Source organism: Harpia harpyja, chromosome 7 (genome assembly GCF_026419915.1).
Source record: "Harpia harpyja isolate bHarHar1 chromosome 7, bHarHar1 primary haplotype, whole genome shotgun sequence".
Taxonomy (NCBI): Eukaryota; Metazoa; Chordata; class Aves; order Accipitriformes; family Accipitridae; genus Harpia; species Harpia harpyja.
Genome location: NC_068946.1, coordinates 25545910 through 25564741, shown reverse-complemented (window position 1 = coordinate 25564741; position 18832 = coordinate 25545910). Strand labels below are relative to the sequence as shown.

Sequence of the window (18832 nt, the reverse complement as noted above, 5' to 3'; positions counted from 1 at the left end):
CAACTGTGTGTTTCGGGATTTCAACCAAAATGTATATTTAACAAGATGCCATTCTTCATGTTCATCCCACACAATCCTTGAAAATTCCTGAATTTTCAAGGGACTGATTGAAAAATTTCTCGTAAGAGGACTGCAAGTTTTAAACAAGTCAGTTTCACTACTTGCAATCCAAACCCCTCCTTTTTAGTACATATGTGGAATCCAAGTATGTATTTTCTCATTGCTTCAACATAAAAATGCACAAAACGATTGTTCCTGATTTCAACATTAAAGCTTTATTCATTCCAGGACTTGGCAATAATGTATAAACCTCAAGTCAATAGCTGAAGTGAACTGCACATTTTTCTCACAGTACATTTAATCAAGCTCTCGAAGGTTTTAATTTTAAAAGACCCTTTTTAAATTTTATATTCCCCCTTTTTCTTTCATAATACAGATGGGAAGAGTTCTTTGTATGGTCTGATGGGACTATCTACAAGAAAGCATTAGAAACTGCATTTTCAAGCACTTTCCTTTCCCAGGTCAGTTACCAAATGAATTTCCTTTGTTGGTGCTAAACCAGCTGCAAAGCCTGAGAAGTGTATAACTGCATTTTCAGCATGAAGTGTCATCTGTATGGATCTAAAAGTTGTGTGTGTGTAAAAATAATGAAGTTCAGTGATAATTTGAGGCAACCTGGACAAGGGAAACTAGACAAGGAAGAATTCAGCAGCTCATCAAGCCTCCCAACAATCCTACTAAGTAACTGTTCCCAAGGCTCAGTCATGCTCCTGGGAACAGAGGAAACAAGTATACATGCAATAAACTGGTACCCACCCCAACTCTGTTCAGTCCCATAATCAGGCAGACAATCAGACAATGGTTGCACCAATTTTTTATGTACAGCTTATTTTCCTTCTCCAGGGAGCTCCTCAGCAGAAGGGACTGAAGCTGCCCCTGCTCCCTCTTTAGAACCTTCAGGACCCAGGCTGAAGACAGAGCAAGCAAGAGAACCCCACCATGGGGTGTAACACAAGCACAAAGCTCCTCAACGGGAAACTGCTCCAGTCAGGAGATTTCAAAACAGTCACAAACATTCACTACTTTCTTTAGGCTATATTTTCCCAAGCTCATCATAATCAGTGTTTTGCCTATTAGATTGAAATTTCTTGAGAAAATATATACTTCACAGAAGGCCAAGTTAGCTGTTATTGTTACAGTGACATACAGTGTCACTTACAAGCTCTAATTATTTTGGAATAATTTTTCTGTCAGTGAAAAGCAGCCAGAATGCACGGAATTTGGCTCCACTGATAAAAGTAGCAAACATTTGCTTCATGTTCCACTTTTTCGGGGGGGGGGGGGGGGGGGGGAGAAAAAAAAAAGAAAAAAAAAGAAAAGAAAGAAAAAGAAAGGGGAAAAAGAAAAAAAAAGAAAAAAGCTCATTTTGAAAAGGTCAAAATTTAGAGGGGGGAAAAGTAGACTTAAATCCCCAAAATGCAGCACGTTCAGCTCTGTCCCTTTTAATCGTCTGGATCCACAAGCAACTGTAGGAGCTTGGCTGACACCAAATTAAGGAAAACTGAAATCAGACAGTATAGTTGCAGAAGTTTTCTATACTGATCTTTTAAAGCAGCACTGACACACTTGAAGAGAGGTAAAACATAGTTATGTAAGGAAAGCACCAACATACTGCATCACATAAGTGAGAATTTTCAAAGCATTGAGATCTTTGGTGGCTGCATGATAACAGTAACTGGCGTTTGCCACACAATGTACAGTGAAAATACGTTCCTTTGTTAAATTATCCTTGGATTTTTCCACTCTCTTCTCTTCCCCTTTCCACCAGCAGGAGTCCCACAGACATTAGGGCACAGCAAGAACTGATAAAAGACTTACAAATGCATGGTAGGTTGTTTTTCTTTTTTTAATTGGAGTTAATGAAAAGTCTTCCATTGCAAGGCATCATAAAGCTATTTCAGAGATATTCCTCTATCAATAGCCAGTTGGCCCTATTTAATGGAAGCTTGGAAAGTACACTGTCAACTTAAATTTGTACCCACATAAAAAAACAGTTTAGAGACCTATAAAACTAGTAGGAATGTTTACACAATTTTAAAACATTCCAGCAAGGACTATAGCTATTAAACAAATCAGCATGTCCCAGAGTGTTTGAAGCCCAAACACTGAAGCACTAAGGACCCAGGAGTATAATTTGCCTTCAAACACTTTTTTTAAAAAAGATGCTCTTTATTGTCAACAAAAGTTCCAGTAAAAAAAAGTAGGGACAAAGGAATCTCATGAGTGAGTACTGAGTTTGGTAAAGACAGAGGGTTACAGGTTTGCAGGGCTAGATCATAAGCAGGAGTGGTGCTGGTTGTCATGTCAACTGAGGACTGTGATTATGATTTATAATTTGCAGTAGCCTTTTTAAGGGTGCTGTAGGCCTTCAGGATATGGATCTGGTGAAGAATCATGGCTCCAGTGAAGTCAATAGCAAAAATTCTTCAGTGCACACAAAGCAACCCTACTTCTTTCGTTTCAAAGACTGCCAGTACTCGTATACAGAGACTCTACTAAATTGCTTGCATACTACAGCAAAGAGATGTTCTAATAGGTGATGAATTCTTCTCCTTTTTTGGCAAAGTCCCTTTTGAGGACCATAGCAACTCAAACTGGCCCGTGTCAGCTCACAGCCAGTGCATCCCCTTTCTGAGCGATACCACTAAGTATCCCTAGCTGCAGGTTGCCAAATTCCTCAACATAGGGCTGAACATGAGAAACTGCTTTAAAAAGTGTCTCTCACACAGTGTCCCTTTCTCCCTAGTGAAGGCAGCAAGATGGCTTCCTTCCTAATGGTCAGCCCACTGGAGCCTGAAAGACAACCCAGATCCTTTTCTCAGCCCCACTGCAGAATTAGCTATTTTACAGGGAAAAATGTGATACCAGTTCCATTAATGTTACACTAGTAAGAGGAGTTACACCTCAGCTTCTCTTAGTGTTGTTATTAGATTTATGAATTAGGGCCTTTAAATCTTGATTATGTGTGTTGCCACTTTAGTCAGCAACCAAGACTCAACATATACCAGAAGGTCAAGAAAGAGAACAAGAAAGTGTCATCTTTAGAGGGGCTTTCATCTATCATAATCACAATCATAATCATCTGCACAGCAGAAATTTTCTTTATCATCTCTCCCATCACAGTGCAATCCAGAAGGAATGGAGAGAATTGCTCTGCATCCACCTCTGTTATCAGCTTACATCAATGCAGTTACCAGATGTAATGATCTATTTTCTGGCTCTTCACAACTGTGTTCTTCAGAGGACAGGGTTCCCATCCAGTTGAATTCGATAAATACATGTGTAGTATGAATGATGCTCAGGTTTAGGTGTGGAAAATTCTTTCCATTTGCCTCCTGAGAAAAAGGAGGACGAAAACATGAGAAAAAGTTTATTGTCTAAGGATACTCTTCACTGAGTTCCCTTCACTCCCCTTTCTCTCAGTCCAGGAGTCAACATGTTTATGCTGAAGAGAGCATCATATAGGAGCTCCTTGTCTTTCTGTCCCTGTACCCCCTATTAAACTGCCCTTCCTGTTCCACTTCACAACATATAGGAAGAAAATCAGCACAAATGTGAAGGTGCCCTGTAGTAATTTGCAAGTGCCAGTATATATTAAATAATACATACCACATATTGGTCTGATTAATGCATGCTTGTCTTATTCATTTATTTTCCTAAAGGCCTGTGTGGGGCTCATGCAGGGCCACAGTACTTGTGGGTACTGAGTAGTTCCAGAGGAGCCACCATTTGGAGACCATACTTGGGATGGATGTGCAGGCCACAGGAGTGCACCTAGTTCTAAAACCATGGCAGAGATTGCAAACACCATGAATTTACCACACAAACCAAAATGTTCTCCTCCCCATAGGAATTCCAGAGCATACCTCCAACTTGAAAGTCTGCATGGGGGTCCCATCCTGGTTGTAAGTGAATTTGCCTAAGAAGTAGATTCCTTCCTCTTCAGAAGCATCTTTCATAGCCTTAAAAACGAAGAGTGGGGAAGGATGACATTTCCACCATTCCAGAGAGAAAAACCATGACAACAGCCCCAATGGCTGTTGCAGCTTCAGTCACAAGTCTCAGGACTGTGACTGGGCATGCAAGCAAAAGGAACCAGCAGTCTAACTAAAGAGGACCAAAAAAGGAGTCTTTCAAAGTGACTCACTACAAAGGATAAAAAAAGGAACTTGCATAGAGAGCTAAGTTCTTTGGAGCACTCATGATCTCCTCTGTCTGCAAATGTGAGCCAGCATCACAGCATGTGGCCAGATGACTCTGGACAGCTTTCTCATGACATATCCCTGCAATCCACCCATGGCTCAGCAGTTTCTTTGGTCATTATCCCACTGAAACAAGGCACAACAGGGAACATTGAACCATGTTCCAGATGACAAGATCCAGACTGTACGCAAACTGCTCTTGTGGCATATAAATCCCAGGATCCAAGGCCACCAACAAAATAGGGGAAAGACAGACTGATTGTTTGACAAGCAAACCTTGTCTGGTTTTTGATATGGAGGACACAAATCAGATTAAACATGTTCCTGTGCTGTTTAAGACAGTCATGGAACAGTGCTAGAAATGCTGCTCAATGTCCACATAAGAACCTCCATCATGGATATATTTGACACCAGATTAGCAACATGGGGATTTTTTCTACGTAATTTTGCTCCTTAGTGGAGACACAGCCAAACAGGGTTAGTCCACAGGTCTTTTACGCTCCATACAGATTGTCTCATATCTCCCTCATATCTGGTAAGCATAACAACCTCTACCTTTCTGACACAGGACCTCCAGGTGGAAGTACAGCCACATACAGCCTGCAGCCTTGCAGGTATGAATGGAGGCAAAGTAGCTGTTACAATTCCAGACCTGAGTTCAGCTTGAGTCTTCACTCAAGCTTGCTCCATTTGCCTTTGCAGCAAAGATGCATGCATTTGTGGGTAACTCAAGTACATACCAAACCTATACACCTTGTGCAATGTGAATGAAATCAAACAGGTCTGTGCAAGAGCTAATATTAGCTGGTCTCAATTACTCAATACTTTAATAATAATCCATTTATAAAGCAGTGTTTTCATTTAAACATGCAGCATAAATAAAATGTCAGCTAATGTTACTAAAAGACAAAAATGTGATTTCCGTCACTTCAAAAATCTCAAGCACTTAAAAGCCATAAAATGCATGTCTAAAGACATCAGTTCTCACAAAAACACATTTTCTAAAGCTGTAAAAAGCACATATTTCATCACAAGAGTAATGGTATTTGGACACAATTTTAAAACTCAACACTACATACTTTCTTTGCTGTGAAACACAAGCAAACTCTTTCTCAAGAAGCAGCAATTATCAGCACTTTATGAAAAATCATTGGTCAGAGGATATCACATCTCTAAAAGCAACTTGTTAAATCCACTGGTCAGAACTGGAGTTGTAAGTCAACAGTAATGGTCTTATGTCTGAACGGTATGTTTAAGCTGCATAAAGTTAGAGGTCCTGCACTTGATCTCCCATGTTTGTTTTCTGTGACGCAATAGGGACCACACTGGCACTTTAGCAGTTATAATTGTTTGGTTTGGAATTATTAACCTACCCTAAATTTGTTCCAATTCAAAGCTGTTCTGGAATTTGTTTCAACTTCCCTTTTTGACCCCCAAAAGAGCAAGATATTTCCTCTTTACACCTAGCTGCCAAGATCCAAATCTGTAGTTTCTGTGTTTCCCTGGTAACAGCTGATGATGTCATAAATTTACTAAGTGGTAGAGGGAGACGCTATTCTCTGTGCAGCCATGAAAGTCTGGAAGAGAACAGCTAGCTGGCTTTCTGCCCAGCTCCCAACACCATTCACCTTCCCTGCCCGCCCAGCTCTGTATCTGGATCAATTTGGAGAGTTCCCCAGCAGGCCTGAACCCTCCTTGGCAATGGGAGTGCAAGGTGTAGAAATTATTTCTACCATCTCAATCTTAAGTATTTTGTGACCTCAGTATCCTGAGAACTGTGTTCTAAGCAACCTTTGCATCTGAAATGACACTCTGAGTTTTTTGTTTGTCACCAATGTAGCTGTCAACCTGCTCAGAACTGGCAGCAAGCTCTACTTCCACATACATCACTCCTGCTAACAGAGACTGGTGAGCTCCTCTGAAGGTCCATACCCATAGCAGAGGTTGGCAACTGGTTCCTGATCAGCCTGGGTTACTCTACCCAGTGCTGTGTCATACAGGAATATGTTAGGAAAGGGGGGAACAAAGAGAGCATGTGTAACACCCTGATTTCTTACCTGGAGAATGACATCCAGAAAACGTGCATATTCCCAGCAGAATCCAAACACACACAAATGTAATACTCCACTGGAAGTTTCACTCTATTTCACAACAGTCACCTGCAAACATTATAGCACATGCATGAGAGAAAAAAAAGCTTTCCCATCATTAAATACTAGGAGATAGAAAGAACAATCACAGAATTAGATGCATAAAATTTCTATAGCTTGTGTGCTGCTGTCACTTACTTCCTAGCATATACAGGCAATGGAACTGGCATTCCAGTGCCGTGGCATGGCTCACAACTACAATGAAAAGAAACAGGTCTGCATATTATTCTTCCAAATTAATCGAAAGCTATTTATTCTAATTCAGGGCATTTCCCTTTGAGGAAGAGGCCAAGGGAAGAGAAAGAGTTAGGTATGTTACAGAGCTATCAGCATGATTTGAATCTTATTTACCTAAGGATTTCAAAGCAAGATCCTTCTTGACACCATCCCTTGTCACACTTCAACTCGATACTTTGAAGAAGATAGAAAGTAAGGGAATGCTGTACATAGAGAACTCAGGAGGCAGTTGGACAAACATATTTCCCCAGGACAGAGAGACAAAAGAGTTTTTATATTTTTCAAGATCTGTACTCCTGGTAGGCTAAAAACAAGTCTACCAGAAGCAGATGCAGAATTTCTGCAGAAGTTTCATCAGCGCTCTACAGAGATAACTTGCCTCTCTAGTTTTATGCCTGCTGTGTATTTCTGATATATCTAGAATGAGGAAACACCTCTGCACCACATTGCAGTGCCACATGGCTCAGATACCATAAGCAAACCCAGCTCAGGTGCCTGTGCATAGCTGTGTGACCTTTAAGTTATCCCTATCATCCAGGGCTTTACTATAGGAGATCATTGTTTGGATAATTGCCCCTGATGTCATTTTCAGAGTCAATGTAATTCACAACACAGAACCTATTGCCCATCTCCAGACCAAGGACAGAAGTTTCACTGGTGACCCCAGCTCAGCCAGACCACAGGAGTGACAGGAAAAAGAAAGATATGTAGATGAGCAGCAAGACAATGAGAGCTTTTCCCTCTCCATTTCATTGTTCAGATCCAGTTTGGACAACTGATGGCAGACTAGTTTCTCACAAACTCCTGTCATAGGCAACATCTCAGGAAGGATCAAAGAACTGCACTTACTGAGAAATACTGTTCTTGTCTACATTGGCTATTCCTTTAAGTTTGGTCTAAAGCTTTTTGTAAAGGCTCTCCATCTGACCGCTGGTGCCTCTTCTTTACTTCTTCCTTCTTCCCCTCAACTGACCAAATAATGAGTTTGCTTGGGATTCCAACAGCACCAAAAATTAATAAAGTAAAATTACTTTGAGAGATAAGACCCCTGTAATTTCCCTTTTTTTACATGGCTTTAGCCTAGAGCTAATGTCTTGCATGAACCAAAAGAAAAACAAAATAAAACACACCCACACCCACCCCCCCAAAACCCAAAGTCCCTAGACAAATAAGAGGAATTCAGACCACAGCAATGAACTCTACAGCACTCCCTACAAAAGATGCCTAGGAAGAATATTACTGCTAGAAAAGCAATCATCTTCACTACTGGTGCACAGTGAGGAAAAGAAAGCCCTAGGCTGAAACTGGTATCAAGCTTATTTTATTAATTTCTGTTATTAAATCATAAAACCTTTGAAGTCATTAAGAGGCCAAACTGGAGAGCTGAGACCAATTATTCAGGAAAACATGCTATGGGAGATAAGACCCCTCCTGAATATTAGCAAGAAACATGGGGAACTGCCCAGCTTTGGTCTCACTGGTGATCTGGAAGTATTGTGGTATTTTGGCATTTTCAGCAGTAATGGCTAATGGAAACAGAATTGCTTTCTAAACAGAAAGCAATTAAGGTTTTAAGGGCCCACCAAAATGTTTTGTTAGCTTCTATACCAAACATCAGAGTACCAGGATCTTAGACCCAAGAGTCAAATAAATATATAATGATTTCATCTACTATAAGAAAGGGTGAATTGTACCTGCTAATAGAGCATTAAGAGCAATAAAGCATGAAGTGCACCACCACGTTAGGCTTAGAACTAGGTAATGGCATATTTTAACATCAAGTGTCCTTATAAGAGGTTAATGAAGTCAGGTTGTGTTTTTCGAAATAATTGTCAAGTTAATCTTTAACAATCTGACACTGGTGACATTGGAATGCAAGAATAAGGAGTCACATAACATTAAATAGCTGACTAAGGCATATTATTGCAGGATAAGATGTATAAGCAATGCATAAAATCCACAAACACATATGTGTATTTTATGTTTTAAAAATGATACTGGCATGCCTAATGGTTTACAGGGAAGACAAGCTATTTTTCTAAGATCTCTCTAACCAGTTTATCCTTCCTACTTCCACCAAGCACAGGAGATTTTAATTATAAGACAGTTAAGAGTGTTATCCTTCAGAAGAAGATGCAGAATACTTGCATGATTTTAGTATAAACTTAAACCCTGTGGCTTTTCTTGTGCAAACTACAAGATTTTCAATAATAATTGTAATTGATGTCTTGTGGCTTTTTAGAAGGACAAGCCTATTTAAAAAAAACAGGTATTAAACTGTGCTGTCTTTACCTTTATGTAACAGGTAACAGCTTGATAGATGGCGCTGAAAAAAGGGAGTCTATCTTCCTTATCAGCTGCAATATTTGCAGAATGTACAGAACACAAATATGTTCTCCAATAGCCACAAAGCTGCCAATAGTATTTTTACCTTGGTGGCCACTTATTTTTTACTGTTCTGAATGACAGAGATTTTAAAGCTTCATTGGTACTCAGCAAAAGGGAGAACATTCTTCTGTCCCAAATAATGGTGAGAAGTGGATGGAAGCCCACTGAAAAATATCATCCTGGAGAATTTCTGAATTGGTCTCTTGAGGTTTCTGAAGCTGAGAGATGCTTCAGATATCCTCTAAACAAAGGGATAAGTGCCAGATGTACTTAAAGTTTGAGTTTCCTCATTTTTGTGTTTTCCTTTAGTAAGCAGTGCCCCTACTTTTGCAATCCAGAACTTAACTCTTTGCTTTGCTAACAAACTGGTTTTCTTCATGCTTTGTGCCTGCTATGAAGACTGATACCAGCACAACATATCCTGCTCTCCAGAAGCTGCTGTTCCATGCAAAGAGGTCCCATTAGCAGAGCCAAATGCTGGGATATGAACGGAAATCTGTTCCTGAAGTGGTTGAAGTGACACTATTCCCATTGGGAGCCTCATATCATCACAAGGTCTTTACTCAAAAGAGACTTCGTTGTTACTCTTTTATGGGCCTGTCTCCATTTTCACTCTGTACCATCTTTCATCTCTGTCATGTATCACAGTTCTTGACACTTCAAGATTATTCTGTCAGGCATACAACTACCCCCTTGTCTATGGACACGCACATACATTCAGCAGCTTAAAGAGCTTCAAAGCCCTTACCTTGCAAGAAACCCCAAGTCCTGCTGCTATATAGATCAATAGCCAAGTTCATGCAGGCAGGCAGGGTGAGGCTCTCCATCCTTCAGCGATCTACAAAGAAGAAAGGACCTTTGCTGTAAATCTCATTCATACTCTCTCACTTAAAATGGCTTTAGCCAGGGGCAATTCTAGGTGCATTGTAATATTTTGACCTCAAAAAACCTCACTACTGCAATGCCAATCCATTCATGAGCTCACGCAGCAACTGAGCAAGTTCTAGCTCATGATGTAGTTACAAAGAGATGCTGACTAAAGACAGCATAATTCCTAACACAAACATTTCTTCTTTATTGTGCTCCTAGCAGTGGTATCCACATCCAGCAGAGAAGCTTTCAGAGCATTTGACAGCTGGATCTCCGAATAAGCATACTTCTTACTTTTGTCCAATATTGCATTTCAGTATGATCACATTGTATAAACTCTGCCGAGATCTGAGGTCAACGCTGTAAACACCCCAAAACGAAACTGAGCCAGTCATGTTAAAACCCACGTCATTTCCTATATATCTGTCAATGAAAGCCACGCAATTGCAGGTACCTATGCTCCAAAGCGGTAGGTACACACTGAAGGTGTGCAAGAAGTCTAGAGTTATCAGCACCAGTGAGCAGATTCAGTTGCTCTCAGTGCTGTGTTACGCAAGCTAACTTTGAAGAACATCTGATACTTATAATGAAGAGATTAGTCAGGGAAATTTTGTAACAACCAAAAATCAAAATACAGTTAAACCTCACTAATTCCCATTTGTGTCTGGGAAACTTAATTTTGTTAATTAGCAAATAACAACTGACTTGCAATGGGAGCCTGTACTTTACCAAGCACTAATAAATTATTTTCATAAGGTCATATTACATCTTCCTATATGATCAGCATTCACAGCCACAAGAACATTAATAAAAGACGAGTTTGTGTTTATGTGTATATATATCTGTGTGTGCATGTGTATTGGTATACACACTAACATATATACATTTCTTTAAAACTCTGTGCTCTTAGCTTAGAAAAGCTCAAGAAACCTCAAGAGTGGAAGAGGAAGAGGTTTTTGCACAGAGTAGAAGATATTAGCAGTTGTCTGCTGTAGTGTCATTCAGACTCCAGAAGACACACTTGACAAACCCGAATAGGTAAATGTCAATAAAGACATAAAATAAAACAGGGCATTGTTGCCGCTTGGGGAAAGAGTGGCTTTCACCACTAATTGTCACTAACTTCCAGCCTTAAGTCTCTGCAAGGAGGAACCAACTCGCAACTATTTCATTTTTAAGTGTTGGTACACATTTTCCCTGCGGTTCTTGCCATTCTGTCACGTCTGCCACCGTGAATCGGGATTTACTCCACTCAAGCAAAACCAGGGAGGAGAAACTCAGGCCTTCTGTTTGTTTAACATGAAGAACACTTGCAGTCACTTTTTACCCTTTTATGATGACAAAGCAATCTCAGAATTTAACTTAATCAGCTCCTTCACCTTCTTCAAATAGTGACATTGGGCATGATTACCATAAGGAAGTTTAAAAAAGAACAACAGCAGCAATAACAACCATATTCTGAACTTGCCTCTTCTGATTAGGAAAATGTCTTGTAGCTGTCAACAGCTAAGAATATCATGTAGACTTAACACTTCTCTTAACTGGAGACCTCAAAAGGCCACATACATGACAAAATGAGTCTCACAGACACTTCTGGTAGCAAGGGGCCGAGCAGGCTGCAGGCAGAAGGCCGAGCAGGCTGCAGGCAGCCCTAGCACCAGTCCTCTTGAGTGCAACAAAACAACTCTCAGGAGCCCATAGCAATATTATGCATCAAGAATATGACTGTGCTGAATGAGATACAGTCAAGATCCTAAGGCTGTTCTGAATCAGACATGGTTTTGTAGAAACAGCAATGTTATTAAGTTCTGTTTTCCATTTTATCTTAGATATTATTGATATGACTTTTGTCACAATGATCAAATATTACTGTGATAAAGCTCTAATACTGGCTAAATGAAATAAATAGATCATATATTCATTGTTGACCCTTGCATAACAACTTGCTTTATTTTTAGGTTGCTGGTACTACTATACCAAGAGTTTATTTAAAATAAGGAATAAAACTTCTAAGCAACAATATTCATGTAATGAGAAAAAAAAAAGAAGAAAAATAGGAGAGCAAAAGATTGCAGAGTGATAGCTTTGATCAGATTGCCAGCAATTTGACATGAATATATTCTTAACTCTAATGTAAAAACCCCTTATCGCACACACACCAAAACATCTTACTAGAGACATGTCTATTTTTAGCAGCATCCAATGTCTGACAGAGGCAGATTTCATCCTCACCTTTCACATACAATGAGGATGAGGAGGAAAAAAAAAATGAAAGGAAAAAAAAAGAAGAAAAGCAGCAGATACATTTAGTGTCCCCTTCACCAAAATAAAGTTTAGCTTATTTGTAGCTTTTGGCTTTCAGCCTTTCCTGCTAAGCTGATTGAATTCTTCAGGAAATGATGCGTGAGGGGAGGTTTCCAGCCAGTTCTGTTGAGGAACTGAAGATTCCCAGGAGGGTGGTGATAGGCTGAAATGATGGGTATGATAGGAGGCACTGCAGATACAGATAGGAAGAACAAACCAGCTTCAGCTAAACACATCCAAAATGCACAATCCTGAAAGTGCATTTAGAAACTATCAGCCTGGAAAGATGCCTGCTTCAGCAGAAATGATTTGTCGGGGGCAAGCAGCCACTTCAGGACTTTTTAATCAGTATTTCCCAACTGCTGCACTGTAGGCATTCCTCCTGGCAGCATTATTCACTTGGCTGTGCATATGCCTGATCGTAATGGTTTTCTCTTGGCCATATTGCTTATTACTTTTATAAGGCAGCAGCCTTCCAGCTGCATGACATATGTAGCCCACAGGCATATACTTTTAACATATGCTGCATCTTGTCCTTTACACTGTTCCTATTAAGCTGACACAAAATGAGGAGGCTGGGACTGCTCTGTCCTCTAAGCAGTCAGTATGTCCCGGAGCAAGAACTGAAAATCTCCGAGTGTTGCAAGCCTGGCCTGAAGGATTAGGAACAGTAAGGATTAAACATTGTCATGTGTCTAACCAGGCCCTCATGCTGAGTGTTCTTGCCTTGACTTTTCCTTGTAAATTACCTTTTTTTAACCCACTTTCTCCTTTCAAATAGAGAAGTGGTCCAGAATACTCTTGTAAAACTCATTCTGAATAAATACTCAATGACACTTTAAATTAGATCACATCACTGTCGAGCCCATGAGACTACCAGAAGGCAAAGTACAGATGTAAGATTTACATGAGCTATTCCTGATTTATACCCATTTAAGTGACAATTGAATCAGAGCAGCATTTTTACTGCAGACCAAGATCAAAGACTTGAGTGTTTTACCTGGCTGGCTAGAGACATTTTATCATTCCCTTGGTCATTCATAGTCAGTTTTGAATTTGCAGTTCAGCTAAGAGACTTACATTCTGCTGGATACCAGAAATAAGCATTTGGTTGTGCAAAACCTCTTTGTTACTTCTCCAATGGGTTGTGTAGAAAGCTCCTAATCCCACCGTCCAGTATTTACTGCATTCTTAGCTTTGGGTTAAGCAACTATAAAGATTTCTAGTTTATAGAAATGAGAAGTGGAAGTAGTTAGATAGTCAACCCTAGCTTTTTCACACTGATATATACAATACATACGTATGTACCCACACAACAGAATCTCCTGCATTCAAAACACGGATGACCCAGTGAGTCATAATCATGTACTGAAAGATTTAAAATAGAACTATCCTTTCCTGAAACAGCAGGTCATGAAGCATTACTTTGTGTTGGACATTAAGTGGGACCTGAGCAACCTGAATTCCATGCTACAACGTGTTCCAAAACTTTGGGCTCCTGGAGTTGGTGGTTCTCCACTCATATCTATGCATAGTCTGCACATGAAAAGAAGCAATATATGGAAGGGAAAACTGGGGATGACAGATTGCTCTAAAAAGCTTTAGAAGAAAATAAGAGTTGCTCTCCTATCTCTCCAATTGTCTTCACCACAAAGGTGTACACTGTCATTCTCCATTTCATGATAAGCTGCAGTTTTATTCCTGATAGAGCAGTGTGCACAGGCTCAGCATTACTTATGAGAGTCGGTCTTGGCAAAAGAGGAGAAAAAAAGAGGCTTTCAATAACTGGCATTTTTTTAGCAACTTCAGAAGTGCTGGGAACAAAAGATCCAGCCTGGCTATAGAATTGTGAAACTGGAAAGCAGTTTATGAAAGTCTGCTCTCATCAGGAGCTCAGAATCTCCTCTTGAAGGGCTAAAGTCCACTAAGTGCTGGTGACAGGCAGCTCTTTTTCCAATGGCTCTTGGCACTCTTTGCTTCCTATTTGAACCTGGGATTAATGCCAGGCTATTCCTGAAGCTTTCAGACCTGCAGACCATTTGTCAAATTTCTAAACCAGAGTACGGCCACAGTGCAGAGAAGCAGGGTAAATTTAGCCCATGCTGAGTCTCATGGCTGGATTCCTCTGTGATATCCAGTGCACTTCATTTAAAACTAGCTCAGGAACCTCTGTACTCCACTGCAACACAGGCACGCTCCCCAGGCTTTGTACCAAAGACACAATGCCTCTTTAAAAGGGATCCTTGTGCTCTTGACGAAAAATCATAAAGCAGGAATCATAGAAGTCCTTTGTGTTCCCTTTAGCCTAAGACTTTTGTGGATTAATCTTTCATAGTAGCTGAAATGGTGAAAGGCGTCTTACAGTGGTGGTTGGAAGACTGGACACCACATGCACCAGGGCACTGCGAAGCCCCGGAGCAGCGGGGGCTCCCCTGGGCTGGCAGGGCAGGGCCTCGCCGCCGGGGCCTGTCCTACCACCCCAGACAGGGACCAGGGAAGCCTGGGGGCAGCCCCAGCCACCAGCCACCTCCCTGGGGATGGGGACGGGACAAGGCCAGGCCAGGACGTACCCCCATAAGTGGGGGTCAGGTTCAGGCCTGGTGCAGGGACCCAGGATCAGACACAGCCCCACGATGGCCGGGCAGGGCCTTGGGGACGGAAACGGGCTGAGGCCAGGCCAGGATGTCAGCGTGCAGGTCAGGCCAGGCTGTTGTTGAGCTGGAGATCAGCTTCCTATGGCGTCGCTGGGGCAGGGACCGAAGTGGGGTCCTGAGCCATGGGTATGGTGGAGGGGAGGCCCCAGGGGAGGCTGGGCAGGGACAGTGAGGGCCCATGTTAGTGCTCCATGGCCCTGACAGCACAGAAGTAACACCGTATGCTCTGGGGGCTGTCACAGAGGAAGGACCATGCAGCTGCCTGACACTAGACTGTATCCATATTTGAAAGTTTTAAAACACAATGAAGAAAAAATTATATATAACTCTGCAGCAGGAAATGAAGGCATTTAGGTTTGATTTTTTGCATTTGGCAGGCAGAGGGCATACTCAGCCTAGACCTAAATATAGCCTTCTCTCTGCTTAGGGACTATTTATTCTTTCTGTCTCCTCACACCGGTACACACAAAATTTATTTAACATTCAGCAGATGCAGCACTCATACAAAACCATACAATCTGTTCCAGAGAAATCAGCAGTAATTTTAAGAAGCCATCAGTGTGCTGGGGGCGGAGGACCAGCCAGCAGCACCATGACAGTCATCCATTTCCCAGCAAAGAATCACAATTCTCCCCCAAACACCTGAAACTGGTACTGGGAGTTGGGAAATAAGATGGTCAGGACCAGTTGAGGCAACGCTAAGGTATGACTGATCAAGAGTTTTCCACCTGACTGATTTTTCCAATAAAAAGTCACAGACTGTGTGACCCTCCAATATCACTTTTTTTCTGTCAGGAAAGTCAGACCCACGGCTCTCTGCCCAGCTGCCTCTAAAGCTTTTGCAGTTTTGTTTCTGCCTCCAGGAAAATGGCCTTTTTTTGATCCCTGCATGTATAATAACCACATGGAAAAATTAGCAGCAATGAAAGTTTCGATGCAAAAGTATTATTTTCCATACACAGAGACTGCTGTCAGTGATTAAATTAGCAGCCTTAACCTCAGCTCACAGTTTCATTATATATTAAATAGTGCAGTGCATATATCCTTGCTTAATTTAATAACTATTAATCTGATAGATCTTTAACTATTAGAACTGAACTATTTCACACAGAAGATTTTGTCCATTTGCTGGCAATACTTGTTACTGAATGCAGTGAGTCAATTTAAATATATACTGTATGTGGCACACAGAAACGTTATTCAACCCAGTATTTAATAATATCCCTTTTTTCTTTGCAATATCAAGTTTTTCTGTAAAAAGATGTGCTGTTAAAAATGAGCTGCACAATTGAGTCCCCCAGGGGTGGGGTGGATGCCCCACATGACAGGGTCCCTGGGGTCCCCACAGATCAGTGGGTCTCTTAGACACGTGGGTCCCTGTGGGATGGTGGGGTCCCTGGCATCCCCAGATGCCTTGGTCCTGGGACTCTCCATGGGTCAGCAATACCCCAGTTGCCAAGGTCCTCAGCCTTCCTGGACACTCGGGTCCTTGCCTCTAGGACATAGTGATGGTGCTGCAGGTGCTGACCCAACTGTGGCTGCACTCACTGCTGTGGGATGAGCCCAGCCTCAACGTCGCCTTTGCATGGCCAAGGTGGGCACAGGGTCATGGTGGGGTTGGGGCACCCAGGTGATGCTGCAGCAGTGGCTAGAGCATGTCAAGAAGGAGTAGTAGGTGGGATGCAGGAAGGACTGGGACAGAGGGGAGAGAGGGGGCCATGGGAGGACAGCAGGGAGATGGGGAGGGACAGGGACCCAGGGACACATGGTGTCTATAGGATCCCTGGGTGCTTTGGTCCTTCCCAAAGCACCACAACCCTAAAAGAAGTAGTGTTCCAGGATAGGTTGATGAGTGAGTGCCCAGAGGTTTCAAGGGCCTGCCAAATATCCATGGTAATGGAAGAGGAGAAGAAAGATCAGCATGAGCACAGTTGCAGGAGAGTATACCAGGGACAGCTTGTTTCTCTAACAGAAAATTGTCTTTTATAATGCTTGGTGCCAAAGGAAGCATCATTCCAAATTAAAACAGAGAAATCTGCCAGGCTCATCTGAAACCAGTGTCCAGGGCTCACAGCCAACACCTTCCAAAGCAAGGAACCATCATTGGCACTTGGGGCATCTCAGAGGTGAAATGGTACCCACTTACTAAAAAAAACGTATCTCAGCAAGGCACTGAAGGTGGGCTTGCCAGACCAGGTGTCTCCACCTTTAAAGGCTGTACTAGGAAGCTGGAGCCAGTCTATTAAAAAGAGCCTACCAGCTGCCACGGGATGTTCCTGCCAGGCCTCACACGAGTCCAGAGATGGAAAAGGCACAATTGTCATGACATGAAGTTGTATTTCTCTAGAAAAAAACCTGCAGAGAAGATAGCCATATAAACCTGAAGCCTTAAGTGGTAACAAGAGCTTGGGCAACTCAGAATTACACAACCTGTTTTTCAAGCTAAGCAGCAGAAGTAAACCCCACCATCACTGAAGCCTGGGAGCGCATGGCTGATTTTAGCAAAGCCAGAATTTCTCACAGGGCACCAAACACCATTGAAAGAAAAGAAAAAGACTATTGCAAATCCTATGGAGATTTTGCTCTTCACAGAAGAAAAAAATGTGAGAATTAAATGCTTCATTTAATGCTTGGGAAGATAAAAAACCCAAAGCCATAATCTCTCACTTTTAAGAACATGAATGTGAACCTAATTCTCATGAAATACCTATATCAATAACTTCCTCTGTATAAACATGTGTTTCCTGTAGAGATGCATTCCCAATTCACAGCACAAAAAGAATAGGCAAGGCAGGTACTTGCATAAAAAATTAGACAAAGAAATGTGAATGCATTCTATGAAGAAAACAGGAAAACTCTTAAACTCTTAGCACATCAATATACCTGATAAGAAAAGAATCATGGCTATTTACTCAAGCACTTGTTCAACGCCTGAAAACATATATAAAGATGTGCAGGTCTAACTCTTTAAAGAACATTTTTTATTCTAAGAACATCAACTATAAACATGGTTACAAAAGAGCACTAAGCACTGGGAAAACTGTAGTAATGTATACACTTCTGATAGTCTAGTCAGCTGCACAAACCTCTTCTCAATCAAGTCTGCAGGCGCTTCTTCAAGAGCCCTAACTACCTATGTTGTCCCTCAGGTGGCTGCCTTTTGCCAGCCAAAAATTAAATTCCTGGGTATTTTTAGTCCAAATCTACTTCCCACATCAGCACTTGAATCTGGAGATGGTTTGGAAAGTGCACATGCACTTTTCTTATTCCACCCAATAGTTTTAAGATGGTCCTCTTCCAGGAAAAATGTTCTGTCCCTCTGAACAGAACTATAAATAGGGAGAGGAAATTCAGATGCGCTGTTTCATTTTACACGCCTGTGCTCTCTGTTTCAGTAGCAGCACACACTGGGTGTGATTCAAGGTATTTGACTGGGGTCTGTTCCCAGCACAGAACTGTTATGGAAGTAGCTTTTCATGTTGCTGCTGAGCAGCAGGTCCACTGACTGCTGATTCCTGAGCTGCGTTCACTGCTGGCTGGCACTCACAAATCATGTTCAGCCAGTCCTTCTTTGCTGTTTGTCCAGGTTCTTTCTGTCCATTTAGTAGACGAGCCTGGACTTCACATTGCTGAGTTTGGGTCTAATGGGCTACAACAGTCTGAAATGATTGCTGTCTAAATGCACAGTCTGCACCATGGCATGTGCTTTCTCATCCACTTCCCCTTCCATTTAAGATCACAACACATATCCATGGCAACTGCAGCTCCTGCTTACAAGGAAACAGAGACATTAGGAAACGTCTAGAATCTCCTTCCACAGTTTGGCATCGAAACATAAGATGTAGATCCAATGCCTCTCAGTTCCCTGGGAACCATGACCATCTCCTTCCATGGTCTCCCTCCAGAGACCCCAGGCCACTAGAGCACCATAGTTGTCCTAAATACACAGCAGCAATCAAGCACAGCA

The 18832-nt window shown here is 41.7% G+C and overlaps 1 protein-coding gene across 3 annotated transcripts in view; it reads right to left on the bottom strand.

The window, feature by feature from the left end:
* Positions 1–1377: 1377 nt before the first annotated feature.
* Positions 1378–18832, bottom strand: part of PLCL1 (phospholipase C like 1 (inactive)) — a 256807-nt gene continuing 239352 nt past the window's right edge. The window contains exons 6-10 of one of the 3 annotated variants that reach the window (XR_008235979.1): positions 9786–9875; positions 6320–6421; positions 3927–4022; positions 3670–3840; positions 1378–3395 (exon numbers count right to left, since the gene is read on the bottom strand). The gene's annotated coding sequence lies outside the window, so the exon portion shown is untranslated. The remainder of the gene's footprint in view (positions 3396–3669; positions 3841–3926; positions 4023–6319; positions 6422–9785; positions 9876–18832) is intronic. The other 2 variants (XR_008235978.1, XR_008235980.1) reach the window with 2 other exon arrangements.